The sequence below is a fragment of the Crocuta crocuta genome, unplaced genomic scaffold (assembly GCF_008692635.1).
Source record: "Crocuta crocuta isolate KB4526 unplaced genomic scaffold, BGI_CrCroc_1.0 scaffold234, whole genome shotgun sequence".
Lineage (NCBI taxonomy): Eukaryota > Metazoa > Chordata > Mammalia > Carnivora > Hyaenidae > Crocuta > Crocuta crocuta.
Window position 1 is genome coordinate 4,142,847 of NW_027529647.1, and position 7,750 is coordinate 4,150,596.

At 46.4% G+C, this 7,750-nt stretch overlaps 1 protein-coding gene across 1 annotated transcript in view; it reads left to right on the top strand.

Annotated features, from left to right (window-relative positions):
• PGAP6 (post-GPI attachment to proteins 6) overlaps window positions 1–7,750 on the top strand; it is a 20,835-nt gene that overhangs the window by 1,186 nt on the left and 11,899 nt on the right. The window lies entirely within an intron of this gene.

Sequence of the window (7,750 nt, forward strand, 5' to 3'; positions counted from 1 at the left end):
TGAAATCGGAGACCTACTAGATCTTACTTAATGAACTTTTGAAAAAACATACAACCTTTCTGATGCTGCTGTGAATGGAATGGTTTTTCTCAGTTTCATTTTTGACTGTTCATCGCAAGTGTATAAAAATAATACAATACACTAAGGGTGCCAGGTTGACAGTAGAGCCTACCCACCCTTGATCTCGGGTTTGGGAGGGAAGCCCCACACGGGGCATAGAGCCCACCTTGGAAAACTTGATCTGGGGACCCTGGGTGGCTCGGTTGGTTGAGCCTCCTCCCCTTGGTTTCGGCTCAGGTCATGATTTCCCGGTTCGTGGGTTCAGGACCACGTCAGGCTCTGTGCTGACAGTGAGGGGCCTGCTTGGGATTCTCTCTCTCCCTCTGTCTCTGCCCCTGCAACTCTCGTGCTCTGTCTCTCGCTCTCAAAACAAATAAATAAACTTTAAAATATATATATTTGTGTGTGATCTCACACCTGCAAGTTTGTGGCACTCTTTCATTAGTTCTAGTAATTCTTTCCTTTTTCATTAAAAAATGTTTAATTTTTTTCAATATTTTATTTATTTCTGAGAGAGAGAGACAGCGTGAGCAGGGGAGGGTCAGAGAGAGAGGGAGGCACAGAATGTGAAGCAGCTCCAGGCTCTGAGCTGTCAGCACAGAGCCGGACACGGGGCTCAAACTCCTGACCTGTGAGATCACAAGCTGGCATCCCTCCCTATTGGGGCTTTTAATTGATGATTGGCAAGTCCACCTCTAACTGATGTTCAGTGGCAAGCTCCCACCTCTGGCCTCCTGGCTCCACTTGAATGAGGTTTCCCTTCATTAATTTTTACAAGATATTTTTTCCCTCTTAGTATAGACATTTACAAATGTAAATCTCCCTCTAAACACTGATTTTGCTCTATTTTATAACTTTTTATATGTGTGCCTTCATTTGCATTCATCTCAAAGTATTTCTGAGATTCCCCTTTTGATTTCTTTTTTTTTTTTAATTTTATTTATTTCTGGGAGAGAGAGAGTGTCAGCGTGAGCAGGGGAGGGTCAGAGAGAGAGGGAGTCACAGACTGAAACAGGCTCCAGGCTCTGAGCTGGCAGTCAGCACAGAGCCCGACGCGGGACTCGAACCCACGAACCGCGAGATCATGACCCAAGCAAAAGCTGGACGCTTAACCGACTAAGCCACCCAGGCGCCCCCCCTTTTGATTTCTTATACCATGAAAGCTACAAATCATTATTGAAGGAAATTAAGGAAGATTTAAATAAATGAGGACAATCCCACGTTCCTGGTTTGGAAGACTTAACCTTGTCAGACTGGCAATATAAGTTTCAGGCATATGAAAGACCGAAATATGAAAGCTTTTAGAAGACGGAAAAATATAGTCACGGTCTCCTGTGGGTACAAATTTCTTTTGGCACAAAAAGCACTAATTTAAAGGAAAAGATTGACAGAGTCAATTCTCTTAAAATTGATAACTTCATTAAGAAGCACCATGAAGGTATCAGAAGAGCCAAAATCCAACGGCTGACAAGACCAAACGTTGAGAAAAGTGTGGAACAACAGGGGCTGTCTCTCACTGCTGGTGGGAATGCGGGGCAGGGCAGCCACCTGGGAAGAGGTTGGCAGTTTCCTAGGAGAATAAACATATGATCCGGCAGTCATGCTCCTTGCCGTTTATGCAAATGAGTTGAAAATTTACGAACACAAAAGCCTGCACGTGGATATTTATAGCAGCTTTATTCACAATTGCCAAACGTGGAAGCGACCAAGATGTCCTCCGGTGGGGTGAGCGGGCGAACATTCTGTGGCGCATCCCTAGGACGGGTATTGCTCGGTAATAAAAGCTATGAGCTATTGGGGTGTCTGGGGGGCTCAACTGGTTGAGTGAGACTTCAGCTGAGGGCACGATCTCTCAGTCTGTGGGTTCGAGCCCCACACTCTGTGCTGACAGCTGGGAGCCTGGAGCCTGCTTCAGATTCCGTGTCTCCCTCTCTCTCCGCCCCTCCTCTGCTCACACACTGTCTCTTTCTCAAAAATAAACACTAAAATTTAAAAACAACAGTATGAGCTATCAAGCCATAAAAAGGCATAGAGGAAACTTAAACGCATGTTACTAGATGAAAGAAGCCTAACCAACTCGACAATAAACTATTTGTAAAAAAAAAAAAAAAGTGAGAGAAAACTCAAAAAAGAAAGAAAGAAAGGAAGGAAGGAAGGAAGGAAGGAAGGAAGAAAGAAAGAAAGAAAGAAAGAAAGAAAGAAAGAAGGAAGGAAGGAAGAAAGGAAGAAAGAAAGAAAGAAAGAAGCCTATCTGGAAAGGCTGCACAGCAATCTAGGAAAGGCGAATATATGGAGACAGTAAATAGACCAGAAGCTATTAGGGGTTGGAGGAGGAAGAGGGGTGTGGGCAGATGGAGTTTTAAAGTAGCAGAACTAGAGACGCCTCGGGGCTCAGTCAGTTAAGTGTCCAACTTCGGCTCAGGTCATGATCTCAGGGTTCATGGGTTCGAGCCCCGCGTCGGACTCTGTGCTGACAGCTCAGAGCCTGGAGCCTGTCATCTGATACTGTGTCTCCCTCTCTCTCTGACCCTCTCCTGCTCACGCTGTCTCTCTTTCTCTCTCTCTTAAAAATAAATAAAGCATTAAAAACATTTTAAAGTAGCAGAACTATTCTGTATGATACTATAATGGCAGATAAATGCCATTGGGTAAAGACCATCTGTCAAATCTAGAATGTGCAACACTGAGAGTGAGTCCTGGTGAAAACTGTGGACTCTGGCAAATAACAGGGTGAGTGAACCTCACTGGCTGTAAGAAATGTAACACATGGTCGAGTGTGGGACGTTGATAGTGAATGAGGCTGTGTGTGTTTGGGGGTAAGGGGTACCTTGAAACTGTACTTTCTGCTTAATTTTGTTGTGAACCTAAAACTTCTCTAAGAAATAAAATCTATTCCAAACTACACACAAACCATAAAGAAACTAAAAGACGAGTCAATTGCCCCCATTGCCAATGACCCAATGGGACAGCAGACAAATACTTGAAGACTCACTTTCCAGGGAGGAAATCCAAGTACCCAAGAAACACGCGCAGAAGAGCTCAGGCTCAGCAGCAATCAGACAAATGCAAGTAAAGCCATAGCAAAAATCTCAAAAAGTTTGAAAATTCCAAGTACTAGCGAGCACATGGACCTTTGAAATTCGTGTACCACTAGTGAGAATCTCGGCTGACAAAACTGCTTTGGTAGAGTCTGGAATTATCTGGAAGGCAAAGAATCAACCTACAGAATAGAAGGAAATACTGGCGCATCATGTATCTGTTGAGGGTCTTGTTTGAAAGATTTGAAGGACTCTTGGACCTCAAGCTCAATGAAACAACATATTTCACACCTTTCTGTCACCCTCTCCCCTTGAACGTGCTTGATGACTGCTCCTAATACACAGAGGGGATGTCACTTTCAAGACGTGGCTCTCAAAGACCCTGAAAGAGGACTTCAGCTGCTCCATTTTGACCTTGGACTTTGCAGCTGGGTTCTTCCCATCCCGTCTCCTGGCTACGGCTGAAGACCAAGAACAAGCACTACTGCGCCCTCAGCTAGGGCGGCCGTGAGCCAGCAAGACCCTGCCACCCGCTGAGGTGACTGAGCCCCAGAGAAGGGTCCCCTTGACTTTCACTGCCCACCAGCACACAGCTACCCGCCTTCGCCCCACATTTTCCTCGTATGAACCTGCAAGTATTGTTGGCGCTTGGGAAACGTCTCTGAGATGCTGCTCCGTTATCTTCCCGGTGTCGGCCTCGCTGAAATCAATCCCGTTCCTCCTTCCCCACCGCTCGTTTCATTTCTCTGCCTTCGGATTTTGTCAGCGGGGAGGGGCTGAGCCTGGGAAGTTTGGGGTTCCCAAGTGGGCTGCTCTTCCACATCTGCACCCCGCCCGCACCGGGAGCTGCTGCTGCTCCCTCCTGTCTCTCAGTTCCTTGAGTCCTTCCTGGAGGGGAGGCTGCAGCCCTGGGCGCACCTGTGAGCCCCCGCCGGGCAGAGTCACCGGCTAAGTGCCACCCAGACTCCTGACCCACAGAAACTATGAGGTCATAAGTGTATGTTGTTTCCAGGCATTAAATCGTGGGGTGTTTTGTGATGCAGCAACCGATAACTAATTCAAGGATCAAGGAGGGAGGTGATCGGCCCAGCGGCCCTGATGGTCCCCGGAGCCTTCTGGGCTGGGACTGTGTCTGGGCTCACGCAGCCGCCTCTCCTCTCAAGGCTTGGCCCGTCTGGTTTTGGTGCTGGGGTGTGAGCCTGGCTGAGGATGAGGTGCAGTGTGGAATTAGGAATGAGCACAACGGGGGCGCCTGGGGGGCTCAGTCGATTGAGCGTCCAGCTTCAGCTCAGGTCATGATCTCACAGTTCATGGGTTCGAGCCCCGCGTCGGGCTCTGTGCTGACTGCCAGCTCAGAGCCTGGAGCCTGCTTCAGAGTCTGTGACTCCCTCTCTCTCTGACCCTCCCCTGCTCGCACTGTCTCTCTCTCTCTCTCTCTCTCAGAAATAAAGAAAACATTAAAAAAATTTTTTTAAAGAATGCACACAACCTTGGATTTCTGGAACATTCCCATAAACGTGCTGATGGTCCTTGCACTATGTGCTTGGAGAGACCCTGCCCTTCAGGGTGGGGGGAGGGGTGGCAGGAGAACCAAATCGTACCCCACCCCTGCTGCCCTTTCCCTATCAGTTCAACAGGGTATTGCCCTACCTTGGGTTCTCAGTGGTTTATTTTTTTAAGGATTGTTTATTTTGTGGGGGGAGAGGGGCAGAGAGAGAGGGAGACGGAGGATCTGAAGCAGGCAAGCAGGCTCGTGCGGATGGCAGGGCTCAAACTCAGGAACTGTAAGATCATGACCTGAGCCAAAGTCCGTTGCTCAATTGACTGAGCCACTCAGGCGCCCCGTCCCAGTGGTTTTTAAACTTGTGCCTCCTTTGGATAAAGGTGGAAGTTTCCGTCACAGGTAAGTGACAGTAAGTGAGGCAAGTCTCACTCAGAGGCCAGCCTGGGGCTTGGAAACTGCCTAGCCCCATTACCTGCCCACAGGCAGCCGGGAGGTGGCTCTCAGATCTGGTCTCCGCTCATTCCTAGACACGGCACGGTTACAGATCTCTGGTTCAGTTCCCTTAAGGTCAGAAAACTTATTCTTTATCACTTATGTTCTTTTACATTTGTCAAGAATTGTTCTGTGGCCAGCGTTGCTCCATTGTGGGGCACGACCCCTACGCACCTGGATGCATGTCCGCTCTGCGGTGGTGGGACGTGGGGCCCCATGGGTACCAGGAGCTCCCGGCTGCCGGCCGCCCACGGTGTGGTGCAAACATTCCCTGCCTCTCCTCCGCTTCCCTTGAGCGTGTTCCCCCGGCTGCTGTGAGGCTATCAGATCTGTTCTCATCGTGTGCAAATGCCATTTCTTGCTTTCATTCTGCCAGGTGTTACTTCATGTATTTGGAAGCTCTTTTAAGAGGACTTATTCCTACAGGGGCGCCTGGGTGGCTTAGTCGGTTAAGCGTCCGACTTTCGCTCAGGTCATGATCTCGCGGTTCGTGGGTTCGAGCCCCGCGTCGGGCTCTGTGCTGACTGCCAGCTCGGAGCCTGGAGCCTGTTTCAGTCTGTGACTCCCTCTCTCTCTGACCCTCCCCTGCTCACACTGTCTCTCTCTCTCTCCTAGAAATAAATAAAACATTAAAAAAAAATTAAAAAAAAAGAGAACTTATTCCTACAGACTTATTCCTTCCTTATTAATTGACCCTTCTATTACTATAAAGTATTTTTATTTATTTTTGGTCATACTCTTTCTTTTGAAGTCTACCATATCTGATAAAATTAGAGACACCCTGGTTCCTTATGCTCATTATCTCATATCTTTGTCTATTCATTTGCTGTTAACCCACCTGTGTCCTTATGGTTGAATGGAGTCATTTCCAGATAGTCCAGTCTCACTTTTTATAAAATTAAAAAAATGTTTTGTTATTGTTTATTTTGGGGAGGGAGGAGGGGCAGAGAGAGAGGGTGACACAGAATCTGAAGCAGCTCCAGGCTCCGAACTGTCAGCTCAGAGCCCGACTCGGGGCTCTATCACCAGATGGTGAGATCATGACCGGAACCGAAATCAAGAGTCGGAGATGCCTAACCGACTGAGCTCCCAGGTGCCCCTAAATCCTTTATATATTTTGGATATTGACCTCGTATCAGATATGTCATTTGCAAATATCTTCTCTCGTTCAGTAGATTCTTTTGTTGTGTTGGTGTCTCAGTCCGATGAGCAAAAGCTTTTTCTTTCTGTGTGGCCTCAGTCGTTTATTTTTGCTTTTATCCCCGTCACTTGCAGAGACAGAGCTGGGAAAATGCTGTCACTGCGGATGTCGAAGAAATCACTGCCTGTGCTTTCACGGGCTTTTCGGTTTCGGGTCTCACATTTAGGTCTTTAATCCGTTTTGAGTTTATTTCTGTGTGTGATGTGAGAACGTGGTCTAGGTTCAGTCCTGTGCATCGTGTCCAGCTGTCCCAGCGCCGTTTACTGAAGACGCGATCTTTTCCCTGTGGTATATTTCTGCTTCCTTTGGTTGTAGACCATACGAGCATGGGTTTACTTCTGGGCTTTCTATTCCATTTCATTGATCTATGTGTCTATTTTTTGTCAGTATCATACTGTTTGAACCACAAAAGACCCTGAAAAGCCAAAGTAATCTTAAGGAAAAAAAAAAGGGGTCGCCGGGGGGGGCTCAGTTGTTAAGCGTCCAACACCTGATTTCAGCTCAGCTCATGGCCTCACAGTTTGTGAGCTCCAGCCCTGCGCTGGGCTCGGCCATGACAGCGTGGAGCCTGCTTGAGATTCTGTCTTTCCCTCTCTCTCTGCCCCTCCCCTGCTCACACACTCTCTCTCTCAAAATAAATAAATAAACATAAAAAAAAAAAGAAGAAAGCTATAGATATCACAGTCTGAGATTTCAAGATATACCACAAAGCTGTAATAACAATAATAATATGGTATAATCAAATATATTTATTATCATACGTGTTAAAAAACATCTATCTTTTTAGCATTTCTATCATTCTGACTTTCTGGCAACACCTTATTTGCTTTCTTTTATTTGAAAATGTCTTTATTTGGTCTATTCTTTTTTTAATATAATTTATTTACATTTGTAGCAATCTCTGCACCCCGCATGGGGCTTAAACTCAACAACCCTGAGATCACTGACTGAGCCAGCCGGGTTGCCCCCGTTTTATCTATCCTTAAAGGATGTTTTTGCTAGATATAGAACTGTAGCTTGACAAGAGTGTTGTTGGTTTTTTTTACCCGAGCACTTTGAAGATGGCATTCCACTGTGTTCTGTCCTGCACTGTTTCTGACTTCTGAGAAGTTCTATATCATTTACACTCCCTTCCCTCGAGCGCCACTCTTCTCTGGCTGCTTTCAATACTTTCTGCTCTAGTTTGGTTTCCGTAGTTGTGCCTGGGTGTGGTTTTCGTTGTATTCATTCTTCTGGTCACTGAGCTGCTTGAATCTGTAAAGTAACGTCTTTTACCAAATTTGAGACCTTTGGGCTATTAATGTTTCACGTTTTTTTCTGCTTCCTTCTCTCTTTCCAGTCCTCATGGGACTCCAACAATGTATTTGTATTTTGTTATTTTCTGTTTAGATTTTATTTATTTATTTATTTATTTATTTTAATGTTTTATTTATTTCTAGGAGAGAGAGAGAGACA